The 21,626-nt window shown below is 35.8% G+C and overlaps 1 long non-coding RNA gene across 1 annotated transcript; it reads left to right on the top strand.

Moving 5' to 3' along the window:
• Nucleotides 1-202: 202 nt before the first annotated feature.
• Nucleotides 203-1,116, top strand: LOC131160198 (uncharacterized). Its single transcript, XR_009137959.1, has 2 exons — nt 203-419; nt 565-1,116. It is a non-coding gene; the product is annotated as an uncharacterized LOC131160198 (long non-coding RNA).
• The last annotated feature ends 20,510 nt before the right edge of the window (nt 1,117-21,626 follow it).

The raw sequence follows: 21,626 nt of genomic DNA, 5'->3' as shown, positions 1-21,626 counted from the left end.
AGAGTTCTCTTATATTTTCACTAATTTGGGAGGGTGATTAACTCAAGCCTCCATCCTTTGTGTTTCTTGTCTTGTTCAAAGAATCCAAGCTACTTGCTTGAATTCTCCTCTCTTCAAGGAAATTTATCTTTTTCAAAAAATAAAAAAATAAAAAAAAAAACTGGATGTTCATATCTACGTACGTAGAGAGTCAAGAGCTGATACCATATAGTTAGGTAGGTCCATTTTAATTTGCCTATAAAAGAGAGCAGCTACCACGAAGAGACTTCAACACCAGAAACAGAGAATACATCAATATAAACAAATTAACCAGAAGAGTACTACCAGTACTGCTGTTAACAAGATGGCTAAGGCACCATGCAGGCGTCTTCTCCTTGTGGCTTTTGTCTTGCTTTGCTTCATCGCAGTTAAGCTAAGAGGTAGCTAGCTAGCCGCCTATATACTCATTTAGCATTCAACAATTTCTCATCAGCTTGTTTAATTAATTTAATTAAACTTCTAAATATTGACATGTTGTCTACTTTGTGCTTTTGGGGTTTTGTTCTTTTTCCTTTACTGTCAAAGCTCGGAGTTTGCCTAGAACTGTGACTACCGGAGAAGGAGAAAAGGAACGAGTAGATCGGTCCATACCGAAAGAAGCTGAGATGCCGGAAAGTACCGACGAAGACGTGGGTGTGATAGACTATACTCCTGCACGAAAGAAGCCTCCAATTCATAATTAATTAAACTGGGAATTTAGTAGCTAGCCAGTCCCGCCCCCTTTAGTTTTGTTTCTTATGTCTTTTTTATATCTCCCATGGAGCTAATATATATAGCGATTATGGTCAGTCTGTATAGTTTGGTGTACAGTTGGTGAGATATTAGAAAAGGGGAAAGAAGAATTAATATAGAATGGACGGACGAACGATGGGATGCATGCGAATTGCAAGCCAGAAACAAATATGTCGTATGATATATAGCTAGGTTTATGAGTTAATAATCACCAAATAGGTTTTTGGGTTTCACTGAAATTGGGTTATGGCGAGATATTCGAGGTCCTCTGGGAAAAGCTGAATATTGCATGTAACTTGAAAGCACAGCCACTGATTAAAAGGAAGAAAGAAATTAACCTTGAAATATAATGTTTCAGAGTTTTTTTATATAATAATTAATATTCCTTCTCTTAGACTATTAATTATTTATTTATTAATCTCTGCTAGAACTGTGGATGCTTTCCCCATCTCAAAATTCATTTTCATAACTCTGTGGTGTGGGCTGAAGGATTAAACTGTGGAGTAAGTGAGCAGTACACTTCAATGGCATGAAGTTCTAAAGCATGCAGCTGCATGTGGATCATTCACCTTAATTGTTTTGATAATTTCAAAACAGCTATAGTTTGTTGGATGGATTTTGCATATTTTTTAAAAAACAATAAGGAGAGGCGAAAAAAATCAATTGAGAGATTAAACAGTGAAATTATATTATTTTTTTTTAGTCCAATCTAATTAATAAGCACCCTTGGTTATGTATGATTGCCTAGCAGTTAATTTAAGTTTTGTCCCTTATCTATATGTTAAATTTAATTAAGCACCCTTGGTTTTGTTAAGTCATTATCAACTTTGTGATCATAGAACAAAAATCAATAAGCAGTAAGGTATGATCTTATGGTTTTAAAAATTTGAGAATATAGCTCCTTTTGATCAAATTAATTAATCCATATATATGTAATTGAGGGAGTCTAAGCCTATTTAACTATTTATTTTCAACAAAGAGAGAGAGAGAGAGAGAGAGAGAGAGAGAGAGAGAGAGAGAGAGAGAGAGAGAGAGAGAGAGAGAGAGAGAGGCCTTTTCGACTCAATGTACACTTCTATCTTAATCCAAAAATATATATTTGATTGTATATATGTTTGCCTAGAGAAGCACACAAACCCTTTCTCAAGGCATGTTAATTTGTAACATGCATTAATTAGAAACATCTCAATTATTTTTTTTATTAGCAAAAGAAAATGATTTGCTACTCATACAAATTATACAATATAGCAGAAGGTGAGAACTGACTTACTTGATATCGTACAAACATATATATATATATATATATATATATATATTTCATTCACTTCATTTGCATGTCGTCAACTTAGTAGCACCTCGATCATATGATGCTACTGATAGTTTTGTTGACTACTAGCTAAAATTTTGGTCAAATTTGCCCAAACTTTACCTCATCATTTATACATAGCACTAATTAAAAAGTCTACTTGTAAAAAGATCATTGTTCTAAATAAAAAGTAAATGAATGTCTTAAGAAATCTTATAGAGGAAGCATGCCAAGAAGAGAATCATTGTTGGTCATGATGAAATCAAAAGTTAATTGCAAGCCTCATTACAAATTAACCAATTTGTCCTTCGAAAAGTATACTAAAAAACTAATAGCCAGCCGTACTATGGTAAAGAGGCTAGACTTGTATACTCATTAATCCTAGTACATCCCATTGTATACTTGTGCTAAAGATCTACTCCTCTTGGCCACATGAATATATATATATATATATATATATATATATATATATATATATATATATATAAAGATAAGTATTTATTCATTGTTGGCATAGTAATGACCCAAAAATAGAACTAAAAGAATAGCATTCATTTTAAAAAGCGGAAGTACTACATTACTGTATGTGTACTAAGATAATGGGTGATCCGGCATGGAATGAGCAATGTTGACGAAAGATCTTGAGTTCTAGTATGTTGCATGTGTTTATTGTGTGGTGCTTATAATCAAGTTGTGCGACACGTTTATTTTATGGTGGTTAAGTTGCTTGCGCTTATTGTGTCATGGTAAAAAACAATAACATTTCTTTGTAATTGGTGTTATTTACTTCTATTGATCTCTCTACTACAATCGAGCTACAACATAATTTGTAGAAGATCATTATGTATGAAATTCTTCAATACATAGAACTAATCATTTTGAAAGCTTTGTAACTTGTAAAAATAAAAATCACGCTAGAGGCAGCACCAACAATGACCCTTTGATGCCTAAATTAGTTCAAGAGGTCAACAATCTTATATATAGAGGGGCTTAAATAGAGTAGACTAATTGTATAATTTTTCTTTAGGGTTTTTGCCTCTTTTTATTTTTTTTGGGTCATTTGATATATTTCCTAGAATTCTAGATACACTTGACATTAAAAGTTTTGTTGAATAATGGAGAATGATTAGCATTCACTACTATTTGAGCCTTCCGTTATTAACGTTTTAGTTGTACATCCGATTGGCATTTTGTTGATTAATGATATATGAGGTTGGGCTACCCACCAAATGTGTCATTCACTTGTGTTGACCTTGCTGATAAGTGATTAATATGATTGACCTTATTGATGTTTCATCTAATACCAGATTGACTAACCTTGATTACATTGTCATAGATAGCTTAACTTTAGGTTTATGCCAACTTGACTTATGTTATTCATCACTAATTACTTTTCTAAGCCTTGTTTTGAGCTAGTTTAGGTTGCACCCTTGTAGACTTGTCCAATGTCCATCATCAACGTACCCCCACCATGCATGCAAACTCTTGTAGCCCAATTCCACTATGAACCAAGTGTGGGAGTATTTCCTTATGCATATTTTCATTATGCATGGGATGTGTTAAAGCCAAAGTCAAGTTTTGATCATTTAGTGTTTGCCTAAGGCTTAAATCTCTTGTCAAAATAAATGCCTTGGATCAATATCCAAACATGGCCATTGTGAGCAAGGCACTTGTTGTGTTGGGATTCATTAATATGCATGAATTGAAGCGATTTGAGCTATTATGTTTTGATTTTAATATTGACTATTGGTTTCAATCTTAAAGGAATTAGGTTTTTTATTTACTCTTTTTTTTTATTGATCTAAGTTGCAAAATCTTGCTCTAAAGAAGTCCATATTGCTTATATTCCTTAAGGCATCCTTTCATTGTAGATGTTCTTTAATGCAATCTCCTTTAGCTACATTTCCTTCTATATTTTTCCTCTTCCATTATCATCCTAGCTTCTTCATATTTGCTTTCTTCTTTTCTATGGTTAGGTTTTCATATATAAATACTATCCTTCTTGATGATCAAGGAATAATTCTAGTCCAAAGGGTCTTATGAACTCATCACCTCTATTTTTGGTAGTGGTGGGGTTGTGGAACTTAAACTTCACTTCCCTTCATCTTATTTTATAGTTTATAGACCTTAAGAAAGGAACCCCATCATATGAGGTTGAAATGTTATCTTTAATTTGCACTTCCTCTCACTTTACTCTTACATCTTCCATGTAGGGTTTCTTCTTATAGATCCTTCTAAAGCCCCATAGCCACTAAATTTTCTTTCTAGTTGAGATATGAAGACTTTGAATTATTTGAGGAAATGAATAAAATTCTTGATGAATTCAATATATACTTCTCTTCTCCCACTAATTGAGCTTGTATTTACAATAATAAAAAAGGACGCATGCAGCATGACTCTCTCTCTCTCTCTCTCTCTCTCTCTCTCTCTCTCTCTCTCTCTCTCTCTCTCTCTCTCTCTCTCTCAAAAGGTGAAGGCTTACAAAGAAGGACACAACGAGCAACCATAAGATGGCCAAGCAATTGAAGGTAAAAAAAAACTACATTTGGGTAAGTAAATTTGTTCTTATGTTTTAAAAAAAAAAAATTATGAGGATTGAGTAATCCTTGCATTAAGCAACGAAAGAAATCTTGTGCAAGATTGGTATCTTGGTGGTTCACTGAGAACCAAACTGGTATATGCAATGGCATAATCTTCATCATGAAGAGGATTGACATAATTGAAAACTCAAGGATAACTTGTGGGGAATATATGTAGCTTCCAAGTTTAGACTAAATCCCTATAAAAGTGTCTGTCTCCCTCCCTTACTATTTATCTCTAAATTTTTTTAGGTTGGTTTCTTGCAATAATTCTTATCTTTAAAATTTCTTTTGTTTATCAACCCAATCCATGATGCCTCTTGGGTTGCCTTTTAAGTTTGCAAGAAAGGATCATGAGGGGAATTGTCACCCATTTCCTATCTTCTATAATATTAGACACACACACACACACACACATCACTACAAAAAAAAATGGTTTTTAGTAATGAAAGTATTAGTGACGGTTTGAATTTCGTCACTAAAAGTGTATAATTAGTGACGATTTTTAAAAATCATCACTACTAGTGTAGGTTTTAGTGACGGTTTTCAAAACCGTCACTACTAAGACATTTTTAGTGATGAAATTCAAACCATCACTAATACTATTTAGTCACTAAAACCTAATTTTCCCGCTTAAACTATCGCGAGAAACTGCTTTTCGCGTAGAAACTATCCTGAGAAAATATTAGCGACGTTTTTTTGGGGTATTAGTGACAAATTCAAAGCATTACTAAAACACAATTATTAGTGATAGTTGCTTAACCGTCACTAATAGTATTATAATAGCCACGGTTCCATAAGCCATTACAAATAATCCATGTTGACTTTTAAAAAGTGAACAATATTGGTGACGATTCTTAAAAATCATCACTAATTATGAATTATTAGTAACAATTCTTCGAGAACTGTCACTAATTGTCACTAATAATAGGTTTGTTGACTAAGAAAAGTTAACAAAATTTGTGACGGTTTACTAGAATTGTTACTAATATCCTATTATTAGCGACGAATTTGCTAAACCGTGAGTAATAATGTTTTTATTTAAAAAATATAAATTTTTTTATTTAACTATATTAGTGATAGTTTAGAGAAACCGTCACTAATAGTCTTATTAGTGACGGTTTATGGGAACCGTAACTAATAGTCTTATTAGTGACGGTTTATGGGAACCGTCACTAATATGCTGGTATTAGTAACGGTTTGTGAAACCGTGACTAATAATTCATTTGTTGACAAGGAAAAGTACTCCACTATAGTAGTGATGGTTTATGAGAACCGTTACTAATAGTCTACTATTAGTGACGAATTTATTAAACCATCACTAATAGTCTTTTATTAGTAACGGTCTGTCACTAATAATTAAAACAAATAGTTTAGCTTATAGGTAATCCAAACCTAAAGGTAAGGCCTTCCCACATGGACAGAGATGGCCAAGGAATTACCTTGCTGTGCCAGACAGACATGCTAGCCCCATTAGAACTGTTATAGGTCACCTAAATGGCCAAGATGAATATAGAAAACAAAACCAATGCTACCCAAAATCATGCACATATTTAATGAGCAATTTAAGAGACAGGAGATACGTGATTCAAACTAGGATGTGGTCAGGTATCCAAACATATTCAAAAATCCATTTGGGTGTAATCCCCCAAAATCATTTTACTTTCCAAAGTAGCACCCTAAGACCAAAGTTGCTGGCTAGCGAGGCAAGCAAATACAAGTCAATACTAGAGGAGGTAAAGCTTTGACATCCAGCAATTATCAATTTAAACCAAAGAAAACAACTAGAAATGATGCTAGATCAAGCTCCCATAAGCCTCTCATTTTTAGCTTCTTGAATGAATCAACACCTGAAGATCTATTCTCACTTTTCCTAGATAATAGAAGCAACCTCTTTCAAATCTGAAAGGAAAGATCTATATGTCTGGCCATGTACTGGGATTGTTGTTAACATAGTGGATGAAAATATATGGAAGAGCTGCCATTGATAGTGAATATTGGTTGAAAAGATTCTCTAAATTTAAACCTTTTCAAGTTCATACCTTTTGGAATGATCGTCTACAGACCAGGGAAAGGTGTGGTGAAGTTATGCAATGATGGGAATGATTTTTAAAATGCAATAGAGTTTGAGAGATCTTTTGAAGCTATTTCAAATTTCAATGCATGGGTGGGTTGCTTGTGAAGATTCTCTTAATTCAGCAGGGTCAGTTTCCTAAAAAGTTATGTTTGTAGCAGTAGACAGATAAGAACAATCACTGATATTATCCAGTAAGAGCGACTTGACACCACAAATGAGAATCTGGAAGAGTTGAAGATAAAATACAACAAGAAGAGCATGTCCTAGGTTTAATGGGACCAGAGCCCTTGCACATCATATTATAAAGCTTTTCCCCCAAGGAATCCCACTTTCATCATGATCTGCAGAAGATTTTTCTAGTTTCTTTGAGACACTTTGTAGTATTGTGCTATAAGGTTTCACGGAAACATTACTCATTTTTACCTTCTTCAATGAATCAAGTCCTAGAGATCTTTAATCACTTTTCTACTAGAAGCAACCTTGATCCTTCAAATTTGAAGGAAAGAACTATATGTCTAGCCATGGAGTGTGATTGTTTTTAATATATAGTGGACGAAAAAAAAATGGAAGAGCTATCATTGATAGTGAATATTGGTTGAAAAGATTCTCTAAATTTCAACCTTTTCAAGTCCATACCTTTTGGAATGACCATGTAGAGACCAGGGAAGGTCTATATATTGTACATGTATGTGTGTGTATATATATATATTATGCGTATATAACATTATAGCATATAATTTAAACCTTTTCGAGGGGGATATATAAGAGCAAGTTGCACGCATATGTGGGGGGACACTGCAAATGGGAACAATAAATTATAGGCCCTACTTACAAAATATAGAAGAAAGTACGTACAATTATCCATACATGTCAGTATGCCGTGCTGCCAGCTATATATACACGTACCATGCATTAATTTCCTTATTATTTTTTATCTTCTTTTCCTCAAAAAAAAAATCTAAATTAAGGCTAAATAAATGTTTCAAGTCATAACTTTTAAACATCTGCTTAAAAATTGTTTATATTATATTATATGTATTACGCATAGCATATTAGTAATTGTAATAGTCTGTTTTTAGTGATGGTTAAGAAAAATCGTCACTAATATTATTTTTATTTAAAAAATATAAAAACAATTTGTTTACATATTAGTAACGACTTTAAGGTATTAGTGACGGTTTTAAAAACTGTAACTAATACTCTAACCCTGTAAAAACCCTAAGACTCGTGCTGATCTTATTTCCCTCCTCCCCCCTTTGCCCTTTTTCCCTCCCTCCCTCCGCCTGAATTTCATTCCCTGCGCATCTCATCACTGTTACCGCCATCGCCGTCATTGCCCGTGGGTGCTCCTCCCGCTGCTGCTGCCGCCACCGCTCACCTGAGGTCGTCCCACCGTCGTTGCCTCCGGCGCTCTCCTGACATAGACGTGCCGGATTGCTGGAGCTCCTCAGGTTCTTCTTCTTCTTCTTCTTCTTCTTCTTCTTCTTCTTTGTCTTGGTCTTATGCAAATTGTGAAGGTTCAACGTGTTTGTGTGTGTGTGTGTGTGTGTGTGTGTGTGGCTGTGTGACTGGGTGCGAGTGTGTGGGTCTGTGTGTGTGTGTGTGTGTGTGCTTGTATGTGTGCATATGTGTGTGACTATCTGTGCATGCGTGTGTGTGTGTGTGTGTGCTTGTATGTGTGCGAGTGTGTCTAAATGTGTGTGTGTGAGTGTGAGTCTGTGTGTGTGTGTGTGAGAGTTCAAGGTTGAACTGAGTTCAAAGGCTTGCATATGGATTTGATTAATATTTGATTTGATGGGTTTAAGGTTCAATTAAGCTCAATCTATGTAATTGAGGTTCAATTTGTCAAATTGAAATTCAATTTGACCTTAATTAAAAAATGAGAGGTCAATTGTGATTCAGTTTTTAAGATTCAGTTGGGTTTTAGTTTAATAATTACAGCTCAATTAATTCAGTTTTTGCGATCAATTTTGAAAGTTCTTGATTTTAAATTTGATTATTATATGAACTCATTGCATTTTTGTGTTTGCATGATTTTTTGTGATTGAATTTGATGAGTTCGTGTATGGTTTGCAAATGAAAGACCAGGGAAGATTGAAGTTTAAAAAACTGTCATTAATAGTTTGTTTTTAGTGACGGTTTAGAAATATCGTCACTAATATACTTTTATTTTGAAAAAATATAAAATAATTTATTTACATATTAGTGACGACTTTAAGGTATTAGTGACGGTTTTAAAACCATCACTAATACTCTAACACTGTAAAAACCCTAAGACTCGCTCTGATGTTCCCTTATTTCCCTCCTCTTGATTCTCTTTCCTTGTGCGTCCCGCAGCCGTTGCCGCATCCACCGTCGTTGCTCTTGGGTGCTCCTCCCACCGCCTCTGCCTCCACAGCTCACCTAAGGTCGTCCCACCGACATTACCTCTGCCGCTCGCCTAACCTGGACATGCTGGATTTTTGAAGCTCCTTAGCTTCTTCGCCTTGGTCTTCTGTAAATCGTGAGGGTTCAACATGTGTGTGTGTGTGTGCGCGCGCGTGCATGTGTGCGTGGGTTGTGTGACTGTGTGTGGGTGTAAGTGTGTGTGTTTTTGAATGTGTGTGCGTGAGTGTGTTTGTGGGTGTGTGTGTGTGTGTGTGTGTGTGTCTGCATGGGTGTGTGAGTGTGTGTGGGTGTGAGTGTGTGTGCGTATGTGTGTGACTGTCTATGGGTGTGTGTGTGTGTGTGTGTGTGTGTGTGTGTGTGTGCCTGTATGTGTGCATGTGTGTTTGAATGTGTGTGAGTGTGTGTGTGTGTGTGTGTGTGTGTGTGTGTGTGTGTGTGAGTTCAAGGTTGCACTAAGTTCAAAGGCTTGCATATGGATTTGATTAATATATGATTTGATGGGTTTAAGGTTCAATTAAGCTCAATCTATGTAATTGAGGTTCAATTTGTGAAATTTAAATTCAATTTGACCTTAATTAAAAAATGAGAGGTCAATTGTGATTTAGTTTTTAAGGTTCAGTTGGGTTTTAATTGACAATTACAGCTCAATTAATCCTTACTTGGGGAATTTGAGTTTTTTTTTTGCGATCAATTTTGAAAGTTCTTGATTTTAAGTTTGAATACTATATGAACTCGTTGCATTTTTGTGTTTGCATGAATTTTTGTGATTGAATTTGATGAGTTTGTGTATGTTTTTCAAATGAAAGACTAGGGAAGATTGAAGTTTGAAGTTTTTTTTAAATAATGTACTTTTCTAGGATTTGTTTTATTGCAATTTACTTTAAGTTTATTTTGTAATGTGAATGAATGTAGGTCTTAAGCTATAGTAGGAAAGTTAGTAATTTGAAGGTGAAGATGTAATACATACCCATTTGAATATGGAATGACCTTAAAGCATGGCACATCAAATTCACTTGTTCATTTAGAGGTGATAGAGGCAAGAATAAGAAATTGATATGGGTAATCATGAAAGCAAACCCCTTAGGACCTAAGGAGGAATGGATTCAGATTGGAATTACATAATTGCTTAATCCTTCCTTAGTTCTTAGGATTAGGGGTAGTGATGACTAAAAGGCTTAAGAAGTGGTTTGTGCCTAAAATGTCAAATCTTGGTATATGCTCACTATACACCTTTGGCATACTAAGAACTTCATAAAATCAAGCCATTATGAAAATTGAAGTAATACATACCCATTTTAATGCATATATATATATATCACAATGATTGGTTAAAATATAAAAATATTGGCTATAACATGCTAACTTTGAATTGATAAGGAATGAGCTATTCTCTATTTGAATGGGACGTTAGTCTCCACATTATTCATATCATTCCTTCGAATGGTTCAAAGTAAACCTAAAGAAATATTCATTGTGACTTTCTAGTCCTATATGCCTTATGAGATTAGCACCACAACCTACTATCCATATTGTATTAAATAATTATATCTCTTTGATGGATAGTTTATATTTTGACATGAACTATATTGGACTATACTGAATCGCTTAAATATCCTGGATTGCATATTTTTCTGGAACGCCAACTGCATGACTGATGCGGCATTGTGAAATGCATGCTGATAGGTGATAATCGAAGTGCATGCTAATTAAACTGAATGCCACCTGCATGGCAGATGCAGTGACTTGTGTATTGCATGTTGGTAGATATTTTTAGGTTGTTGCATGCTTAATGTGAATTACTTAATATAAACAACTAGGTTTTTGGAGCATGTCTTAATGAGAAAATGTTCTATTTATAGATGGCATGCTGCCGAAATTTCGATAGAATTTTTCCAAAATAATTAAAAGTCCTATAAGAGTTGCTTTACATATGGGGTTTTGGTGTAAGGATCCCACATTAGGTGTGTAGTACAGAGATATTGGGCATATAAGGATAGTTTGAGTTCCAAATAAATGATGCATCTTTTAAAGAACACCTAATTACACAAGACATCAAATTAAGAAGATGTGAATATGAAAAGGTTTAATAAAAACACCTTAAGAGCAGTGGGTGGGTTGCTTGTGAAGATGACTATATTTTAGCATGGTCATTAGGAGACTATCTTCGTAGCAGTGGGCAAATGAAAACAATTCTTAATATTATCCGTGGAAGCAAAATCGGATATATATCAAGTGATATATTGGCAAACCTTGCCAATGTGCTTGACACCACATATGAGAACCTGGATAAGTTGAAGATAAAATAGAACGAGCAACTCATGTTCTTTTAAGTAGAATGTTTGAAGATAAAGGTTGTCACTAGTAGTTTTATATTAGTGATGGTTTTTACAACTATCACTAATAATGCATTTGTTGACGGGCAAAAAAGTTCAATAGGTTACCAAGTACAGAGGACTCGCACGCGGACAATCTTACCGAGAAGAAATTATCCTCTAGCTACACCTTTATAAGTCGACCCAAGATCCCCCAAAGGGTGGATTATTAGTGTCAGTTTTACAAACCATCACTAATATAGTGGATTATTAGTGATGATTTTTTAAAACCATCATTAATAATGCACGTTAATGAAAGAACAATATGTGTTTGATTGGTTGAGTTTAGACGGCGAGCTACGGTCTTTCATTAGGTGCTTGGGTGCTTGTGAGCTAGTTGGAATAGCTTGTGTAGCAAAGTATCTGCCACATCGGGTGGCTATGCAAATCGGAATGGATCAATAACTTCAAGGCAAGGTTGACTTCTTGCCTGTCCTGCAAAGATCATTCCAAGCAGGGGTTTCCATTAGACACTACAACTGGTGGAAGTATCATATAATAATTGTTTTTAAAATATTAATCATGTGTGTCTTAAATCTCATGATCAATTTTGAGGCACCAACTTATCAAATTTTTGGCTCTATATAAGCTTAAAAATTTGAAGTCCTACAAATTTGCTTCATTAGAAGCAAATTAAGGACAAAAATAGAAAAAATAATTTGTGAAAAAAATTAGCTTTTAGCTTTTCAATTTTAAATTTTGAAACTTCTAAAAAAACTAAAAGTTGATTTTTAGAAACTAAAAAAAACTATATGAAAAGTTATACCCACCATTATCTTTTAAAAAGGACAAGACAAAAAGGGGCATCAAACTCACCCTAAACAGCTTAAATGTTGACCTTATTATTTATGAATTAATATATTATACTCATATATATATATATATATATATATATATATATATATATATATTAAAATGAAGCGCTCACCTAAGCCATCCCTAATGATTTTATTTGGTTTAGTAAATGATTTTTGAAATTAAATTTATGTTGAACTTTTTTAATAAGTAGGTGTGAATATTTTCTCGTAATGTTTTTGTTAAGCATGCCCCTTTGAAAAAAAATTTGTTTTGAACTTAAATTGTAGGGTTTCCTCTTAATTGGCCAAAGCCTCCGCGAAGGAATCCTCGCGCAGCCTCAAAGCGGCAGAGGGTTTAGGACCCGCCAAGGGGAAAGTCTTCTTCTAGGGGTCGAGCTGTACTAAGTGAGCATGAAAAGATTTCAAATGAGACCAGAGCACCAAGAGTGACTCTTGAGAATGTGCAGTTGCCCCCGACATGTTCTGATGCGCCACCCATTAGATAACAGTCCTCAAATGTTACCCCAAGGCTTACAGAGGACATGCCCGCTCATCCGGTGCTGTTTTGTACGATTAGGCCGACCATGTACGATAATCCACCTCCGGCGCACATTTTTTGACAATTTGCTGCCTTGGGCCCTCAGGCCACGCCCATACAGGGAACCACCACCCTCCCCTCTTACCCCTAAATTGTATAGTCTTCTAGAGGAAATGGAACGGAACTGAGACGCCACTAGAGCAGTAGCCTCATCTTGTTGCTCGTGCAGTTCTGAATCTAATTCTGACTCTAATTAGGATAGACTAGATACTTGGGATCTTTTTATGCGCTTTCTCTTTTGCTTATGTACTATGCTCATGCACCCTTTGCTTTTATTTTATTTCTTTTTCTTTTATTTGTTTTTTATTGTCTTCTATTTTACCATGCTTTTGAATGGCTATACGCGTGCTTCGATGTGTCTATTTACATTGTATTGCCTCTGAAATTAATTAAAATACATAGAGCTTTTTGTTTCTACCTGTATTTTGTGTTTCACAATACTATTACATTTTTCTAGTTATTTTTGGAATTTATGTGGATGTTACTCACATAGATAAGATTGGCAAATAAGTGTTCATTTTTTTTTATCCTTCTTGTGCATTCATTTGAGATTGTGCACGGTTAGAAAATCTTTGGAACAACAATGTATAAAATACAGTGAAAGGCCAAGAACTAAATGTCATATGAAGTAAACTGCCAAATTAATTACTATCATTTCTTGTGTTCATTGAAGCTTAGACCCGTTCAAGAATGGTTACTATACATTCATGCCTCATCGTACATGTGAGACAAAACCATTATTGAAATTCAATTGATTATTAGTCATACTATGTTAACCAATAATCAATTGAACATGTTAATTATTTGTTTCACTTACGATTAGTAATGTTTGTATTTCAACCATTCTTGGATTGTCCAATGTGGATAGTTCAGGAAGTTGTATTTACATTTCTATCATCATTCACCCTTTGTTCATTGTCATTATATATTTTGAGGGCGTCTCTACTTCTGTTCTCTGGGTGCATAGTGGGGTGTCGTGACAATTTATTAGTGATGGAAAACTAGCAACATGTTCACTTCCCCCATCTCGTGTACTTGGAGAGTCATGGGGAGATGCTACTGAAATTTATAATGACTACGACGAAGAAATTTGAGTGATTGATCGCAACATCAATGCAACATTTCTGAATGAGATAGGATCTGTACCCTTTAGACGGAAGGTCATCGATTATAGAATTCACAATGCATGTGTTATAAACATTATGAGAATATAATCAACACCATTTACTTGAACATGTTATAGGGTAATCAACAAACATGGATAAGAGTTGGATGAAAGCTTAGGGTAGGTTTTTGCCCGAATACATGAAAGAGGTACATGATTTCATAGAGTTCGCGCGTCGTCGTGCAGACAAAGCCAGTAGAATAAGATGTCCTTGCAAGAAATGCAAAAACATAACATTCAAACACATTGATCTGGTCCATTCACATTTATTAGACTTTGGAATGGAGAAAAGGTACACAATATGGGTGTTCCACGGTGAAGATTACGCAGTTCAGAGCGATGATGACGACGATGAAGATGAGGGGGCAAACATAATAGGTGGTGATACACGTTCGACAGGGTTATTCAAAATGTTAGGTGACTTGCAAATGGGGATTACAGTGGACACAGGCGAAGTCAGTGTGTCGTGTACTGGTGATGAATCTACTCCAGCAGGTACCATACCTTGCGAACCTAGTACGTTGAATCGACTTGGTAAACTATTTGCTAATATCCTGAGGGATGCATGAGTGCCCCTATATCCAAACTGTAAAAAGTTCTCAAAATTAGAGTTTTTGATAAAGTTGCTTAATGCAAGGACAATGCATGGGTTATCTTAGAGTGCGTTCAACATGTATTTAAGCCTCATTAAGGCAGCACTACATGACGGTGAAACATTTTCGAAGTCTTTTTATGAGGCGAAGACATACATGCGTGAATTGGGTCTTAATTACACTCTAATACATGCGTGTACGTATGATTGTGCACTCTTTTATGGTGAACATGAAAATGCGAAGGAGTGCCCAAAATGTAGTGAACCGAGGTATAAAACTAATCAGAAGAAGGGTAAAAAGATCCCCCAAAAAGTTTTGCAATATTGTCCATTAGTCCCGCGACTGCAAAGCTTGTACATGTGTAGAAAGACTGTTGTCGATATGAGGTGGCATCAAGAGAAACGTTTTCACGGTGGAAACACCCTTAGCCATCCAAAGGACTCTGAAACTTGGGCCAATTTTGATAAAATGCATTCATGGTTTGCTAGTGATCCTCGCAATATCATACTTGGCATTGCTTCAGATGGGTTCAATCCTTTCAGTAACATGAACAACTCATATAGTATATGCCTAGTTATGATGATGTCATACAATATGCCGCGATGGCAATGTATGAAAGAACCCTTTATTTATATGTCATTGCTTATTCCCGGACCGAGGGCACCTTGTAATGATATTGATGTGTAACTGCGTCCATTAATTGACGAATTGATAGAACTATGGGAAAAAAGAGTGGAGACATTCGATGTGGAAACCCCCACAACCTTTCAAATGCATGCTACAATGTTGTGGAAAATTAATTATTTCCTCGCTTACGGCAACCTGTTGGGTTGGAGCATAAAAGGTTACTTAACATGCTCAGTCTGTAATAAGGATACGGGGTCATTATCCTTGAAGCATTGACACAAGTTATACTTTATGTGTCATCGTCATTTTCTACGACCTAGACATCCTTGGAGGACTCGTGGCGTGAAAAGCTTTAATGGAAAACCTGAATGAAGGTTGCAACCAAAATGACTAAGTGGGGAAGAGATATTAAACCAACTCAGGTTGATCAAAGATGTGAAATTTGGGAAACCACCAACTAGTAGAAAAATAAAATGTGTTGAGTGGGAGTTGAATTAGAGAAAGAGAAGCATCTTCTTCGAGTGGCCATATTGGAAAGATCTTCCACTATGCCACAACTTAGATGTCATGCACATCGAAAAGAACATTTGTGAGGATATCATTTGTACATTGCTGGATATAAATGGGAAGACAAAGGACACCGCAAATGCTCGTCGAGATATGGAAAATACAGGAATACGACCCGAGTTGCACCTGTTTCATGATTGGGACAAACTTCTCATGTCATCTGCTTGTTACACATTTTCGATGGATGAGAAGAATAAATTCTTTGAATGGTTGAAAAAGTGAAGTTCTTTGATGGATATGCATCAAACATAGCTTGATGCATAAACACGAAGGAAGGGAAGATGTTATGAATAAAAACTCATGACTGTCATGTCCTTCTACAATGGGTTCTACCTGTTTTCCTTCATGGACACTTGACTGAAGATGTTTGCTCTGTGCTGATTGAGCTGGGGATCTTTTTTCGATAGTTGTGCTCCAAAAAATTGAGCGTAAACGTACTTGAATGGTTAGAGGATAACATCGTGATCATACTATGCAAGTTGGAGAAAATATTTTCGCCAACATTCTTCGATGTGATGATCCACCTAACCGTCTATAATGGTCACGTGATTTCCTTATTTTTATTGTTTCCTTTTTGTGTCTACAGGTCAATAATGCTACATAAAATGCATATATTTTTGTCCACTTTGAAGGGGTATGTGCGCAATAAGGCACAGCAAGAAGGTGCAATCATTGAGGCATACATTGACAGTAAATGTCTTGTATTTTGCTCAATGTATCTACATGATATTGACACAAGGTTTACTCGCAAGGAGCGAAATGCAGATGTTCATGCTACTAATGCCGAAGATGAAGAACCAAGGAGCTCTATATTTCAATAAAATGTTTGATTGTTCAGTGCACGGGTTTACGATTTCATGGATATGCCCAACCTACGAAAAGCCTTTTTTTACGTCCTCAACAATTGTGATGAAACTATTCCATACATCGAGTACGTGATTCGAAACTCCTTACTTTGCAATGTATTTACATATGCATATTTATATACTTACTTGACATTAACATGTACTATTGTTGCATATAGCGAACATAAAGCTAAACTTCTGGCCCAAAATGAACGGAATTTCGATGATAGACATAAGAAGGAATTTGTCAATTGGTTTGGGAGTTGTGTAAGTAACAAATACTGCCTGAGTACGAAGAAATGTACATTGTAAATTTTGACGGTTTACTCATCTAGACTCTTGTTTATTTAATAGATGAAAGTCATGTAATACAATAAAAAACCAACGGCAAGTAAATATTTGTACGCATTGACATGTCGCCCTGATCAACGAGTTAACCGCTACAGCGGTTGCATTATCAACGAGTTACGATTTCATACAAAGTCCCTCAAACTGAATAGAACTCAAAATTGTGGGGTTGCGGTGTTAGGCACAGAAGGAGATGAAGAAATTGACTACTTCGGTGTCTTAGATGACATTATAGGGCTTAACTATGGGGCCAACATACTCGTCCACTTGGTCAAGTGTACCTGGTGGGACATTGGCAATAAAATGACTGGGATAAACACAGATGCCTACTTTACCAGTGCCAATTTTAGCAAGACGGTATCAAAATGACCTTTTTGTGCTAGTGATGCAGGCAGAACAAGTGTTTTACCTTAAAGACACAAAATTGAAGGGTGAATGACATGTGGCCTAAAAAATTCCTCCCCGAAGTTTGTATGCTATTACAGAAGTTACAAATGGGGAGAAAAGTGTCAGTGAGGTTGCATTCCAAGAAGATGAGCCATCTATCAGTGTAGCGGCACAATTTGCTTTCAATGTCATCGGAAAAAGAGCCGATCCTATACCATTTGTAGACAAAGCTCATGGTATAAATAGTGTTAAACTCAGATTTTACGTAGAAATTTTCAGCAAAAAAACCCTCTCTCCCTCCTCTATGGTTCCTCCCTCTTCTTTCTTCGATTTCGGCCCTATTAGTCGTCGGATCAAAGATCAGAGGCCACCACGACGCTCTTGAGGAAGTTCTCTCCAAGTTTGCCAAAGCGGATCGTCGATGGGGCTGAGTTGAATTTTATTCCAGATTCAGGGTAAGGCTTTTTACTCAAAATTAGGCTTTCCAGCAGTTATAGGAAATGTAGTAAACATAGAAATAATGATATTTTATTTTGGAATTTATGGTTTTTAGGTGTTGAGTAGGAAACCCTGCGGGAGTAGGACTCGTCACAGTAGGGGATTTTCGTAGGAAATAGGTAAGGGAAATATACTATGCTAGGCAACTTTAGTATGATTTCAGTATAAATTATATGTTTTTACAAGGTTATTATTCAGAACATGAATTTATATAGTTTACCAATTATATTTAAGATGTTTTAAATTACCGTGTGGCATGAGAATGTGGATGCAGTACAGAATCATGTTTTACAGTATTTATACAGAAACATGTTTTACAGTAATTTCAGGATTATGTTTTACAGAATATATAGATAGGGAATATGTTTTACAGTGTACCATGATTATACAGTTTTACAGTACCATGATATAAAGATTTACAGTTAATCTCAGAAATACAGTTAATATAGTTACAGTTTATTACAGCGTCATGGTTAATACCGTTATTATAGAATCATGGTAAAATAGATAGTTGTATATAGAAACATATTATATAGTATCAGACCCTGATGAACCATTACAGATACAATTTACAAAGCATGATACCGTAGCTATTTAGAGTTCAGAGTGCAACCACATAACTCATATAGTAAGTGGATTATAGCAATCGATCGTGCCTACGAAGTGGACAGGCTACCCATTAGATATGGGTTGAGGAGGCCGATCAAACGTTTGTAGAAGATTGATTTATCCTGGTAGGCCAACCAATGATAAGTCCCGCCCACGGGCCGCACAACCCTATCATGAGGGGTTAAATCATGACATACAGTCATCTAGGGAACTTTTCCAGTTATTATATATATATACAGTTTTACAGAAACAGAGAAAGTTCTTATATATATATTAGAAATATTATGAATATAAATCTAAAAAGACAAATATGTCAAGCAACATGGACAAGGGTGGTGATATATATATATATACTAATTGTACCTATATTTTTAGATTTAGTTGTTCATGATGCTCAGAATCAGATATTTTTCATAGAAATGTAACTCACTTGCCACACACTAGAAATAGCATATTTCATCTTACAGAGCATCGTCTCATCCCATTAAATTGACATTTTTTTCAAGTGATCCAGTTAAGTGAGCAAATCAGGCTCGCAAGTAGAGGAGTTGCAGTGCTGCTCTGTCAGTAGTGTGAGTATTTTTGGGAGGTCACCTCTGTATAGCCTAGTTTCAGTTGAGGGTATTTTGGGAACAGTAGTATATGTATATTTTGGGAGCATTTTAGCACTCTGTTATTGTATATTTGCGTTTTTGGTTATATGAATTCAGCTTTTCGCTGCATAGGTTAATAGTTATATATATAACTATATGAGAAGATATTGGATTAGTGGAATTTCATAGTATTTATTATTGAAAAGTTATAAAAAATTATAAAATATAGCAGGTTGTGACACATATAGCAAACATAAAGCTGAACTTCTGACCCAAAATGAAAGAAATGTCGACGAAAGACAAAAGAAGGAATTTGTCAATTGGTTTGGGAGCCGTGTAAGTAACAAATATTGCCTGAGTACGAAAGCAATGTACATTTTCAATGTTGATGGTTTACTCATCTAAACTCATGTTTACTTAATAGATGAAAGTCATGTATTATAATAAAGAACTAACAGCAAGTAAAGATTTGTACGTATTGGCATGTGGCCCCGATCAAAGAGTCAACCGCTACAGCAGTTACCCTATCAACGAATTACAATTTCATACAAAGTCCCTTAAACTGAATAAAAGAACTCAAAATTGTAGGGTTGCGGTGCTAGGCACAGAAGGATATGAAGAAATTGACTACTTTGGTGTCTTGGATGACATTATAGAGCATAACTATGGAGCCAACAGACTCGTCCACCTATTCAAGTGTACTTGGTGGGACATTGGCAATAAAAAAAACTGCAATAAACACGAATGACTACTTTACCAATGCCAATTTTAGCAAGACGGTATCAAAATGACCCTTTTGTACTAGTGACGCTGGCAGAACAAGTGTTTTACCTTAAAGACAATAAATTGAAGGGTGAATGACATGTGACCCAAAAGATTCCTCCTCGAAGTTTGTATGCTATTACAAAAGTTGCAGATGGGGAGAAGAGTGCCAGTGAGGTTGCATTCCAAGAAGATGAGCCATCTGTCAGTGCAGCAGCGCAGTCTGCTTTCAATGTTGTCGAAGAAAGAGCCGATCCTATACCATTTAATAGGGTTAGTGTCACGACAGAACACGTAGGGACTGCTGACATTACAATTAAACCTTCTATAAACGTTCACTTGATCGACGATGAGGAAACTGATGGGGAAGATGAAATAGGGGTCGAGTACTGTAGTGAAGAGGAAAACACTTTAGAAAGTGAGGATGATACCAATATTGAGGACGTATAGGGGTTAAGCATGTTATGTTTTTCACTATGTATCTGACATGTGTAAATAACTAAAAATATATTTATTATTCATCCATCTAATATTCGTACTTCTTATATTTACTTGTCTAATATTTTATAGGCATTGCACTAGGAGGTCGTCGTGGCCAACTTCCTTCCAGGCTCCTGACTACACTGAAAGAGGATGATTCGACGTCCTCAAGACCAGTAGAGCCCATCGGTCCAGATGCGGCACCATCATTGTCTGAGCCATCGGAACCTCGGCCAGATATGTATACCTTAGCTAGGGATGACACGCAGGGTGAGTTGCCCACCATGATGAGCAGCGTTGGTAAGGTTATGATTAATTAATTTTGATGTAAACTATTATTCACATGTATGATTAAAATATTGTTCTTAATTTAACTCTTCTTTTAGCATCGACATTCACGGTTAGGTCAGGCCGTGGTGTAGTGAAGAACACGTCACTTAAGAAGCACTTGGAGAGGACGGGGCAGCGCATTAGGATAGACATTCCTCTAGGCTTCACCGCCCCACGTGACTATTGGTGTCAAACATGGACACGAGAACTCGGCATTATATGCCAACCATATACTCCAGTCACTACCTTCAGCTAGCCGCAAGTGACTAAGGCACATCGCATGTGTAACACCCCGAACCCACCAAGTGAAGCCCGGAGGTCACGTGTTACATTCACCTGCTTCTGATACCATACACCACAATTATGCAACGGAATAAAAACATATAACCTAAAATTCAAATACCAGAGTCAACCTATGTACATATATATACCCTATAAACATTTACCACCATTCGATTATATTACATACCGATATTTTAAAAAAAAAAATAAACTTACATAAATTGTTTTTACAGACTTCCTAGATTTACCAAAAATAAAACCCTACCATAGCCCTAAGCCCGATCTCCTGATGGACCTGAAAACATAATCATCTACTAGGGTGAGACACATCTTAGTAAGGAAGAACAAATCATAGCAGCGTGTGACAGAGTGTTTAAATATTACAAAATATACTATCATTTGCCAATCATCAACAACCCCTGCTGAGAAAACACATCATTAATACCAACATAAATCTCTGAATTCATACTCACATTTAATATGCATAAGTTCTGATCTTTGATTCCATATTCACGTTCATAATTATTTTTAATAATAAAACCCAAGAATAGGGAAGATTATCCACCCATATAAGTAGCTTCCTTCTACTCTAATACCAATATTAGGGCACTCGCCTTACTCGGTAAGCCCTCGGGCTATGTATATAGACAAA

The sequence above is a fragment of the Malania oleifera genome, chromosome 7 (genome assembly GCF_029873635.1).
Source record: "Malania oleifera isolate guangnan ecotype guangnan chromosome 7, ASM2987363v1, whole genome shotgun sequence".
Taxonomy (NCBI): domain Eukaryota; kingdom Viridiplantae; phylum Streptophyta; class Magnoliopsida; order Santalales; family Ximeniaceae; genus Malania; species Malania oleifera.
The sequence above is the reverse complement of the archived record's forward strand: the minus strand, read 5'-3'. Positions and strand labels throughout refer to the sequence as shown.